General features: G+C 40.7%; 1 protein-coding gene across 4 annotated transcripts in view; it reads left to right on the top strand.

Annotated features, from left to right (window-relative positions):
* LOC101465092 (protein phosphatase 3 catalytic subunit alpha) overlaps nucleotides 1-12,293 on the top strand; it is a 66,277-nt gene that overhangs the window by 13,466 nt on the left and 40,518 nt on the right. The gene's annotated exons all lie outside the window — the stretch shown is intronic.

The following is a 12,293-nucleotide window of genomic DNA, read 5'->3' on the forward strand; positions in this document are numbered from 1 at the left end:
GTATTTTGCTTGAACCTTGTGTACAGGTTTTCAGGGAGTGTCTTGCATGTTTCAGCCAAACCACAATTTCCAAGTAGCATGACGTTGTGGTAAGAGTTTGGCTCTTAAAAAAACAAACATGTAAACAAACTGGAATTACCTGCTATCCAGAAATGTCAGTCACGGAAAGCATCTGATATATTTAAGAATTTCTTTGGGGCGGATTATTTTTGTTTTTTCACTGTTGACAGTGCTTTGAATAGAGGGGTAGCAAGCACGTGTTTTTTATTTTATTTTATATGACAACACTGAATCTGTATCCTGTCCAGCCACCTGTCTGCTTGTCACTGCGCACTCATAGAACAAGCCACCAACAAGAACCCTTTGTAGACTGGCTGCCGGCGCGCTCGCAGAGCTCTCCAAGGTTAGTGGGGACACATGTTCTCGATAGACCTATGTCGTCAGTCCTTCCCAATACAAGCGCCAGTTGACAGCGTGGTGGAGAGTGGCGCGAGACTGACACAAAGGCGGTTCTGTCGATGTACGGGGCCAGATTTTTGTCCAGACCGGAATATAAACATGTCCACCTAATCCCTTCTCAGATGCGTGACCTTTGCCTTTACCACCTGAAGAAAAGGTTGAACTTGTAGTTTGTCATTATGTCAAAGAATAGACACGAAAGACCTTGAGGGTAATCACATATCATTAGATGAAATTGTGTTGAGTTGCCTTTGTTAGTTTTTCTTTTTATGGAGGCAGCCTTAGGTGTTTTGTAGATTAAAGCATGTGAACATATCTAGTAGCTTTCTCTTATTGCCTGTAGATGAATAATTAAGCCCATTAAATATTAAACGTAGCAGGAAAAATTAAAGGCGTTGGCTGCCTCTGAAGTGCTCAAGAGCAGAAGAGTACCTTGCATGCAGTGTCAAGGCCCTAAAAACATAAGAGAAGCAATGTTGCATTCAATTTGTTAACTTTTTGTTTTTAAGCTGGTGAATAGATGCCACACAGCATTACTTCTCTATCTGGCTGTGCCACAGGTTGCATTCGGAGCTTGCATAGAGCAAAGCATGCACCCTTAGCGCCCTGTCTTCCAGATCCTTTCAGCCTCCTCCATTGTTCCGTCTCTGCTATGCTCCAAAGCTGATTACAGCACCTTCTCTAATGAAAGCTAATCCTGTGTCACGGCATTGTGTAGGAGGAGGAGGGGGCAGGCCTGAGCCAGCAAAGCTAGCAGGGAATGTCTTCTTCAGGGCCTGTCAGAGTGGCTTTCAGAGGAAATGCCAGAAAGTGTTAACGTCTCCACAAACCTGCAAATCCGAGTTTTAAATGGAGTTTTTTTTCCTCTGCGCTGGCCCATTGTCCCTTAGTGACTTCTACACAACAGCAGCAATTTCTAAAATCCTCTATTAATTCCCCCCTATGTTCACAATAGTTGTTCAAAATATTTATAGGAAAAATATAGGGTAAACTTTAAAGTGTTATATACAGAGATTATTATCTTTATGCCGTTTCCCTTCCCAAGTAAAGCTTCTATAAAACCTATAAACTACTTATCATGGGAGGTAACACAAGTCCAGGGATGTACAAGTGAAATCAGTGTGAATCATATCAAAGTTAGGATTGAGGTCTGAATGAATCTGCATTCAGTCAAAACAAGACGTTGCGCATTTTATTCCTTAACAGGATGTGTTTACATAATCCCAGCTAATCTTCTTACATACACCCACACAACAAACAATGATCTTGTTAAATGACTTTGTTTTAATCGATTTCAAATGGGAAGAGCTGTAACGCCTTGGAGTTTGACTTTTATCTACGGAGCACAGGACCAAGGTGCTCTCCTGGAATAAAAGCACAACACAATCTCATATTTATGTGCTATAGGCTGTTATAATGTTACATTATGCAGGATTGTAGTAGCAAACTTAATGTTAAGCAACTTCTGGCATACTGAGATGTGCTGTGTTTAAAGATATATGGGTTGCTTAGGTTAAGTTTTATTTACCTTCGTGTTAGATTAGTGAGTCCATGCGTGCAGTGGGTTGCTGGCTTGATGTTGAGCCCCATGTCAGCACAGAAAGGCACATTGTGTTATTAAAATAAAGAACAACTCTGCAGTTTGATTTAAATTTTTCAAATTTGAGTACATTTGTCTCAGTAGGTTTCTTATCAAATTAAAAAAAACAGGTCATTGCTGTGATTAGTTGTGATTGCAAAAAAAAGTAGGATTTACCTGCTAATACACACATGAATGTAATTATATACACCGTACGATTACAAAATGTGAACATTTGAACAGAAACAAGAAGTTTTGAATCAAAAATAAATAACTTAAGTACATCACTCAAAAAAATGAGTTGGAAAATGTAAAAATTAGACGTTTATGCAGATCCTGCTCTAGCTTGATGTTCAAAATAATCTGATACGATTATGTAAATCCCAAGGTAGAGGGAGGAAGACCAAGGACAAAATAAAAAAATACATTTCTAAATATATTGTCCGATATAATACTTGTAGCAAAAACCATGATGTTCAGATTCCCTGTAAGAAGTGTTAAAAGCATTTTACTTACACCTGGGCCCTTGGCTTAATGCTGGCTCTTTCACTGTGACTGTATAGCTTTCTAGACGTTGAACTGTTTTATCAGGGTGCGGCTCATAATTTACTGTAGGTAATAAATTGTGCAAATACACAGGGACCTCCCATTATTGGACTGTGACTTGGTGAATAGATTTTTTTTTAAAGATTGGCAAATGCTCTTTTCTCCTTTTTCTTTTTTTTCATCCATTGTTATTTCATTGACTTATCTTTCACTCTCCCTGACTCATGCCCTTCCCCCAGTCCAGCTCCAAATAACTGAAGTCATTTTCCAGCCATGATCTAGATCCCTGGTGGCCTCTCACTGTGTCATTGATCCACTGCTCCACTGACGGCTTACCACACACCCAACCACTACCAAAAAAAGCTGCAGTAGGAGATCCCTCAAACTGCCTGTTGACCCCCATCCCCCACCCCATCTCAGTATCTACTGCCTGCTCCTTTCTATCCATCCTTACATGCATATATATATATATATATATATATACATCCACCCCTACATTCACCCACGTCAGCCTCCCACGCTCCAGCCCTAACCTCACTAATTAATCAGAGACTTAGGCTGACTAAGTGCTGTCTGAGTACCGGTGCATTTTGATCACCTACTTCTGCAAATGTTTTCTGCATTTCTCATCTAAAACCTGTTGAGGCGACAGCAGGACCAACGTTCACTTGTCACTCATGCGGACTTCGCTGTTGCCCAGGTCTCTAAAACACTGCTCAGGGCTATTTTCTGTCAGAGCTGGATGGTCTTTGATAACCCTGACAGAAATGGCAGGACGAATGCAGGTTTGGGGTGTGTGGCCGGCTTATTAGTACACAACCTGTCTTAATAATGAGCATACCTCGATAACTGTCGCTGATGAGACCTCCTGTGCAGATGGACAAACATGCCACTGCATTGAACGGCCGTCAGATCCACCGTCGCGCTCCTGTTTGTGTTCGCCGCATTTTTCTAGCATGTCATTTTTAAGCATGAATATATATATATAATTTCCAGAGCTTTATCGACTCTGTGGAGAACGTAACATGCTGCCAGCAATTCATTTTTAAGCCAATATTTTGATGGATGAAAGATTAATACCGAGACTCTACAGCACTGTTTCCCTGGCAACCCCTTTACTCACTTTTATCTAATATCTCTCCTGTTTGTCGACGCGATTTAAAAGCTCTTTTCTCTGCAGCAGATGATGATGGTCAGCAGCACTTTAAAGTGCAGTAATGGCACCCTGGAAGCAATAAAGCACAAAGTTGGGGTCTTTGCAGCTTTGGTTGGTTATGACACTGACCTCCATGCTGTAGCTACTGACTGAAGGAAAGAGAAGTAGATGTGTACGGGATAATCTCGTTGATTTAAAAGCTTGTTATGCAAAGATAAAATAGAGCCAAAACATGACATGTCTGCTTGCTGCGTTCAGACTCGACTTAACAAAGAGCTCGATTTAGATTGCTGCTAATCAGCCCCAGTTTATTTTTAAATTGATCAAACCGTGGCTTTTGTGCGCCACGGATGACCAGCGAAAAGTGGTCATATTAACGCATGAAATTAATGTTAATTTAAATGCAGTAAGATCACAGCTCCAGGACCTGTTTGTAACGAGGCACAGTTTGAGTGCTTTTCCTCCCTGACTGGACTCTATACACAGTTGTGTGTAATTTCTCCTAATTCTGCTGACCTGCTGTTAATTTAAATGAATGAATTGAGGGAAGCAAAGACACCATTTTGCTAATGTTCGGAAATGTGTTATTAATTGCAGGGGACACATTAAGCAGTACGGGAGTCCAAATTATTAATTTAATGGAGTCATTGCTCATTTGTTAACATTAGAAATCTTTAATACCTGCTGGGCGATCTCCATGGGATGAGATGCCAGCCCCCTGAGTTTTTGTTGACTGCTCTGCTTGCCCCACCCACCTCTTGTTGTTGCATGGGTCTGTATAGTATTTTATCTGATGCAGCTTCTCTTTCTCGTACTCTCCCTCTCTGGGAAAGTGAGCGCTATTGGCCCTGCTCTCCTTCCTGCCTCAGCCAACCAAAAGTAACGCCTACACCTCCATAATGACACACAGATATAATCAGCAGACTTGTATCATTGAACTTCAAAGCTATGCTGTGCTAAATGTTGTGTTTCGCCTGGGTTCATAGCCATACGTAGCAAAGAGGTTCACACCACTTTCCACCACCGTTAACCCTGAAGCCCACGGGCCTTCTAAAGTCCTCACTGAACAGAGTTCTAACATTACATGATCTTTATATAGCATCATATTAAGATTTATAATATAGTGGTAGTAGATAAAGTCGACCGGCGTATAAATATCCGGCTTCTGGATTTAGTTTTTGCAGTTTTCAGCATAAGCAGCTGATAAACGACCATGTTTTGGTAAGAAAAGAAGAATTGCAGTCTAGAAACTTCTCATCACCCACATAGCAGCAGATTCCATTAAGGAATTTTTAAAAGGCTACCTAGATCAGCCAAGTGTCATTATGTCCTTATATTTCTTGCCAGTAGCCGATTTAATATTCTTTTTGAAATCCTTTTTGTAATAAAAAAATATATACTCCATTATTACTGTGGACTGACATTTGGGTCATTCTGCAGCTAAAATCTATGTTGTGTTAGCTTAATAAAAGATATCGAATCTTAGGAGCGCAGACTTATGAATTATTGATTTACTGTGTCTTAGGCTTTACAGGTGGGTTACAGAGACACGGAGCTGTTAAATACAGCAGTCTCATCTGTGACTTGCAGACATCACACTGCAACCTGTGTGCGAAAGATGGGTTATTGTAGATCATTTCTCACCTTGCGCAAGTAATTTGTGGTGTGCTTAAAGTGCTGCAGTTCTTTGTTGTTAGTAAATCAGGGTCTCAATCTTTGTGCAGTATGCATGTCTGTTAACCAGCTTCCGAATGGGCCGAACTGTGTAATAACGGAGTAATAAAACAGCTTCTAAATGACGTGAAGTTGAGGTGTTTTCTGCTGTACAGTATGTCCTTTGTTTCCTACCGCCTACAGAAGCTCATGCATTCTGTTCATCCTGGACTCCTACCCCACTCTAATTCAGTGTTGTTACGTAATTTAATTAACAAACCCTGACTATCAGTGGAGAGTGAGTTGCACACTCTGTGCCCCTTCAACACTTGGCAGTCGTCCTCTATGCATACAAGACGCGCAGTGGATCCTTCATCACTAACAGGCTTCCAACTGGGGGATAGTAACAAACCAAAAAATCTGCACTGTCGATAGCAGGTTAATCTCAAATGCAGATATTGCAACTGCAGTGTAGCATTCAAAGCGTGATCTCACGTTGTGCAGCTGGATGCATTTCTGTTTTGTTTTTCTTTTTTAAACATACTGCTGCACTCCACTTTGGTTTTGTGTCTTACCTGGTGCTGGTATTTATGTACCATTTGATCAGATAGTGAGTTTCCACTTGATGCATTACACAGAGATCTTGCTCGCGCTGGCAGCTATTTACCTTGCCTCAGGATAAAGAGCACTGTACCGTCATTCAAAAAGGCAAATGGATCTGGCAAGTAGTCAGTGCTGCTTTGTGCGGGTAAGGAAGCAAAGTTATAGATCGGTATCGCGCTTTAGATCCGACACCGCACCGCCTTTTGCATAATAACGTCTGGCTGTGCAGTCAAATGAACTCTGTTATTCTATACTTTGTATGAACTGACCTTCTGTTGCACTCACAAACAGTTTCCTGAATCTTTGTTCTGACTTGGCTCTCTTTTGTCATGCTGAGATTTCCACTGAGTCTTAAGGGAGGGGAAAATGCCGGTGCTGTGGCTTGTCTGGTGGAAGGGGCCCGGATGGTTTGATGTGGGAAATGACAACCCAAGTCTCGCCCACACTCGGGGAGGGCCGTTGCTGCATCGTGCCATGTCAGCTGTTTCTGTGGGGTTCAGTTTAGCATCGGCTGGTAAGATGCTGTGCTATGCCAAAGTGGTTGTGGACGTGGAATTGGAAGAATTTCTCACAGGTTGCTGGGATTCTTTACCACCAGTCTGCTGCGTCTTTATGGTTTTAATGGATTTTTTTGCTTTTATAAATGGCTGATCGTTGGCCTCCATCCCAGTCCAGCTCAGACTGTGCCAGCTTTATATTTTTTTTGTCCAACAGAGGTAGTAGGTAATGGCTTATGCTGCATGATTTTCTGCATCAGCTAAACTTAAGCCATTTTCTCATGTGCACTGAGTGAAAGTGGCCTTTTCCTCAGAGCATCGTGTGTGCTGCCTCCTGCTTGCTCTGTCCTCCCCTCACCTAACACACACAAAGTACTCCCAGTAGCATGTGAATACATGTGAGAAAGAAAATTGTTTGAAATTGTTCAGTTTGTGTTTGAAAATGACTTTAGTTTATGTTTTTTTTATCGTTCAGTTGGTGTCTCTAAGTGGCACAAGTTGGATATCAAATGACTGCATTGTGTGAGCAGCCTCAGCAGTTTTCTGATTTGCAGAAATCGCTCTGAAAGAAGACCGAACGTGATCGTCGTTACGTCTGTTTGCAGGTTTAGCACACACCTTTCACAAAGCTGCCGGGGCCAAAAGGAAATTGATGCGCACCAATTGTAGCGACCTGAGCTGCCGGATCAGTCCAGACTAACGGTCGCACTCCATGTCCTTCATTAAACGGAGTCAGGGGTTGGTGAGCTCTGCAACAGTCTGTCTCTCTTTCTCCAATTAAGCTGATCTGTCCAACAGCGTATGACTGCGCACCTCCCGCTGTCTCATTCCTCCAAAAGACTGCCTTAGCGGTGAACTACACCAACCTCACAATTTCCAGCTGCCTATCTTCCCACACTGCTTCTCAGCAGTTTATGCTGCACTGCACCCCGTGGTGCCGATTTTCTCAAAATTCACACCTGCATGTCTGCTATGCGGTGTGTAGTTATATCATGATTGCTGCATGCACGAAGGTGGCTGCGGGGGTCGACGATCTAAAGCTGGATGACTTTAAAACCCGAGGTACATGAAATCATACAGTTTGTGTGAACCTGACTGTAGTTTTAAATTTATTTTATACACACTTCAGTCATTTAGAGGTCTATTAGGCTTACAATGAAATGCCTGATGAACGGCTAGCTTGGAAACTATAATACTAATCTGAGACAAATTACCATGGAAAGTGAAGTTGGACTCCAGATTTCTTTTTGTGTTTTATATTTTTTAAATTAAAAATAAAACCTGACTCTCTCTCGCTCTCTCATCCTTTCTTTCTCATGCCAGATTTGAGGCTGCAGTGCAATTTCCCTGTTACATAACAGAAGAGAACAGAGAAATGTTAAAATTAATGAAGGCAAAAGTGAACGGCTAATGGAGACCATTTCTGACTCATACTTGGGTTTCAGGCACATCGCCGCAGGTCAGTTTATGCTCTCACGGCTATAAAGCATTGTAAGAAAAGAAGAATAGATGCACAAGATTATTTGCAACAATCAACAGCTGCTGTCTGGGGAAAGCCCCGATACCGCTGATGAAGGCTGGGTTTGGGAGGAAAAGGATCAGAGAGATTTTTGCCGTGTGGTTCTTTTAGACTTGGAATAGCCAATTACTTCAAATAATGATTATATAATGCAATATCTGACACCATTATTTATTCTTGTTTCTTTTTCATGAAAGAACAATAAATGTTAGATTTTTTTTTAATGTATTTCTTTATGGAGTTGTTTTTTATTTATTTATTTTTTAGACAATTTAATTTTTTTTTTTTAATACGTTGCTGTGCAAAAGCCTCGAGACCCTCCTCATTTCTGTGTTTAGGTTCCAAGGAGCCAGACTTAATGCTTTTACACACCGGATGCGTTACAAATATTTTTTGTCACCTGTTCATAATGTAATTGTTTTTATTTTACAATTTTTTTCAAATTAATTTTTAAATCAGCTCGATATTTCCAAATAAATAGATCTGACCAATCAGACCGTTGCATTTGGCAAAAAGTGTGCTCATACTAAAAAATGCACACCGCTACTGGATATATAAAGATTTGGAAATAGTAAAATAAAACTGTTTTACTTCACACACAAGTGGGATTTCAAATCGTATCGTTTGTTCCAGTTTCTTTAGCTGAATCTACGAAAAATGTCACAGATAACAATTTGGTTGCCGTAAAATGTTGGGAATCCCAAAAACCTGGGATGTCTCATTTCATGTTTTTGAAAAAACTTGAGGATACTGGACAAGTGGAGGGCAAAAGAAGAAGTGCTGGGCCGTTTTTAAGATGAAAAATGTGCATCAGATGAACAGTGTCTGAAAATCATGTCCTAAAGAAATGGGAGTAACACATTCTTCTTAAGAGTGTGGAACTGATCATTGCAACGTGCCATGTAGTGTTTTGGCAGATGTGGGTGTTACTCTTGTTAATAAGGGAGCTGTTAGAAATTCCACAAGGGGAAAGTTCACAGTGTTTCCATTGTCACGACTGTAGGAAATGGAAGGGTGATGTGTTAAGAGGCTGCTAGCATGCCAGCACCTGCAGCTTTCACACAGCGTATTTTTATTCCAGAATAATGTCTTTGGTGTTTGGATTTTAGAGTGCGTCATGTTCTGTCACTTCGGCGGGAAGTGGGATCACTCACGACATTCACAGTGGCTACACTGTTTGAGGACTATCAGTCTCAAAAATGTCTGTAAATCAACTCACCGGTTGCCATTGTTACTGCATCAGTTACTGGTTATTTTGGGGTGGGGGTCGGGGGTTCTACTTCTTTCACTGACAGGCTTACTATTAATTATTATCTACAGGAACCAAATAACTATTGCAGCTGGTAGGTACAGGGTTTTCCCATGTAGTTTCCTCATAAGCTCAATATGTTTACCGTCAGGTATGTTGTTACACAGATTTCGTACGTCACTCTGCGCATGAATGATTTATGGCTTTGTCCTGCCGCTAACTGTCATTCCTCATAATCAGAGTGTTTTTCTTTTTTCCTGGACAAATGAAAAAAGAAAAATGGCTCTGTTTCCTCTTATGCAGTTCAAATTCAACAGCAGCGCAGTTGTGGCAAACAGCCTGTGGAGTTTACCTGCATTGCCTAATTGGCTAACAGCGTGGGATTAGGAAAATAATTTAAGCACCTTACTTTCTACTCCCATTTGACAGTTGGATTACGTTTAGCCAATTAAAGCACCTAATCCTTATAGTCTGCGGTTCATTCCCCAAAAGTATCCCTCCAACATGAAAGCCAGCTTTGGTCATTCTTTTGTCTTTTTCTGGCTTTAATTTACAGAGTTTGCATAAGAAGTTGTCACATTGGCAGCTATAAGTAAAAGGTTTTTCTGTATTTACCTGAAATCTAAGTTGAAAACGTGTACCTGTGTATGAAATTTGACATCCGAAAGAATTTCGGGGTGTGATGTTTAAATTTTGTAGCACTTTTCAAATAAAAAAACTCTTTTTCGTGCTGCTTCTCAATCATTATCTGAGAGCTAATCATGTCGCAGATTCGTGGCCTAGCTGTCATTTTTAAAAGCTTGCTGCTCAGTTGAAAAATGCCCTCTATCAAGTTCAGAACACTTCACATGAATGTAAACACTCAATTTGTTCAACAACTCAAGGGGCTGTGCTTTCTGCACCATGGAGTCAAAAAGCAGTAAGGCTAGAGTTGCGTAGCAGGTGCTCACACCTGGGGCTCTGGTAAATCACTCTCAGATGGGGGAATCTCTAAATGCCCCTGACACCTGAGCAAAGACATCGTATTGTATTATTCAAGATTTATTTCAAGCATCGTAACTATTTATTTGGCTTAATGTGACTTTGTGGTATCCACCTCCTTCAGACATTTTGGTTTTACGTGTTTGAATTTACAAAGGAAACTGAATGAGTTGCATTAAAATGTTTGATGTTGGAAAACTTGTGTTATGTCACGCAGATTCTCAAAATAGCATTTATGGGGAAAATAATTGCCAGGTAGGTAGAACAAAGCTTATTTCCGTGTAGCTTGCCAGCATCATAATTATAACTTTCAGATATCAGAAACAGCTTTCAGCTTCTCTTTTTTGGGGGGCTTTTATAGCTCGTGTTTCTAAAAGCAAGTTGGGACGCCTTTAAAAAAGTGAATAAAAATGGAACGCATTGAAATGAGTACAAAGACAGCACATCGAATGTTGTCCCATCATTGCAGGATCCTTTTTTATAAGGAAGGACGTGGACGTGTTTACGGCCGCGGTGCATGACCTCATCCTATAGCAGCCCTCTTAAGTGTTAACTCAAAATAAACAAAACGTTTCCCAATCCTTCGTGTCGGATTTAATCTGCAATAGGTCCGACCTCCTTTGCGGTATTTTCCTGCCATCATACTTTCCAATGCTGGCAGGTCTGTACTGCAAACATGCCAGTTTAGATGGAGCCATGCTGGCATTAAACATGCTGGATGTGCTTTGGTGTTGTCTTGCTGAAATAGGGAAGACCTTCCTTTGTCTGCATATGTTGCTGAAAACCTGTATTTATTGTTAAACGTCGATGATGCCATCACAGATGTGCAAGATATCCATGCTTTGTGAACGAATATGCCCTCATGCCGTCACAAATGCTGGCTCTTGAATTGTGACGATGAACTGTCCATGATTTTTGAAAACAATTTAAAATTCTGATTAATCATACCCCAAAACAGTTTGGCTGTTTACTAGTTAAGAGTTAAAGCTTACTAGTAGTAAACCTTGAAGCTCTGAGCTGAGCCTCCTCCTGTTTCAGGCTAGCTTATAGACCGAAATGACTGGATTTGCATCAGTAGCTGGTGAGGATTGTCTCGTTCCTTGCAGCTACTCTCAGAAAACCCCAGAAACTATTCCAATGGTCGTCAAACCATGTCTTTATTGATCTATACCCAGGTGTCAAAAGTTGTCAATTAGGGGTCCAGGAGAGATCGTCAGATGTTATGAGACGAAAGAGTTAAATGCATGTGTAGTTTTAACATGTATATGTGGATGCGACAAGACCAAACCATATCTAAACATTTAAACCTTCTCTGAATCTTTTCAATTAGAAACAATACTCTTACATTCGCCCTCTCACAGGGTTGTGCCCCTCTGAATTTACTACTATTTTTAAAGTGGCGTTGTGAGTTATCAGAAATTGTACATCCTGTCTCTTTCACCCTGCTGATTTTACATTTTTACACACATAGCATTGCTGAAAATACCCAGGATGCAACTGTGCAAGTCCAGTAAATTTGTAATTTCCACATAGACCCATTAGAAACTGGAGCTGAGATCCCAAATGTCATCTGTTGCTAAAGCTCACTGTGACACAGATAAAGTGCTGGCCTGATTACCGCTGATGTCACCTTCAGGAAGGATGGATGCTGGAATACACGTACACACCACACATGTATACAACAAACACAGACACTAGCTCAGCAGTATTTTCTTCTGGTTTTGTGGATTAGTCACCTGTAAGCTGTATGTGAAGTCTGACTAAGAGCATGATGTATGTTTTAAACTCTTAGAAGCAGTTCGATTGAGCAAAAGGAAAAAAGCGGGGAGGAAAAAAACTGTAATTTTGTACATTTATTGTAAGTAATATGTTTAGCTTTCATTTAATAAAAGCATTAGGCTACTAACATCGCAATAATATGAAGTCCAGTTTGAAGAGCGTTTTTAATAAAAGAAGACTAGACCTAGACTGCAAATCCCTGTTTTGATTTAAAATGCATGCAAATAGCATTGCAGCTTGCGAGTGCATCAGTAGGATTCCAAATTACTGGG

The sequence above is a fragment of the Maylandia zebra genome, linkage group LG3 (assembly GCF_041146795.1).
Source record: "Maylandia zebra isolate NMK-2024a linkage group LG3, Mzebra_GT3a, whole genome shotgun sequence".
Taxonomy (NCBI): Eukaryota; Metazoa; Chordata; class Actinopteri; order Cichliformes; family Cichlidae; genus Maylandia; species Maylandia zebra.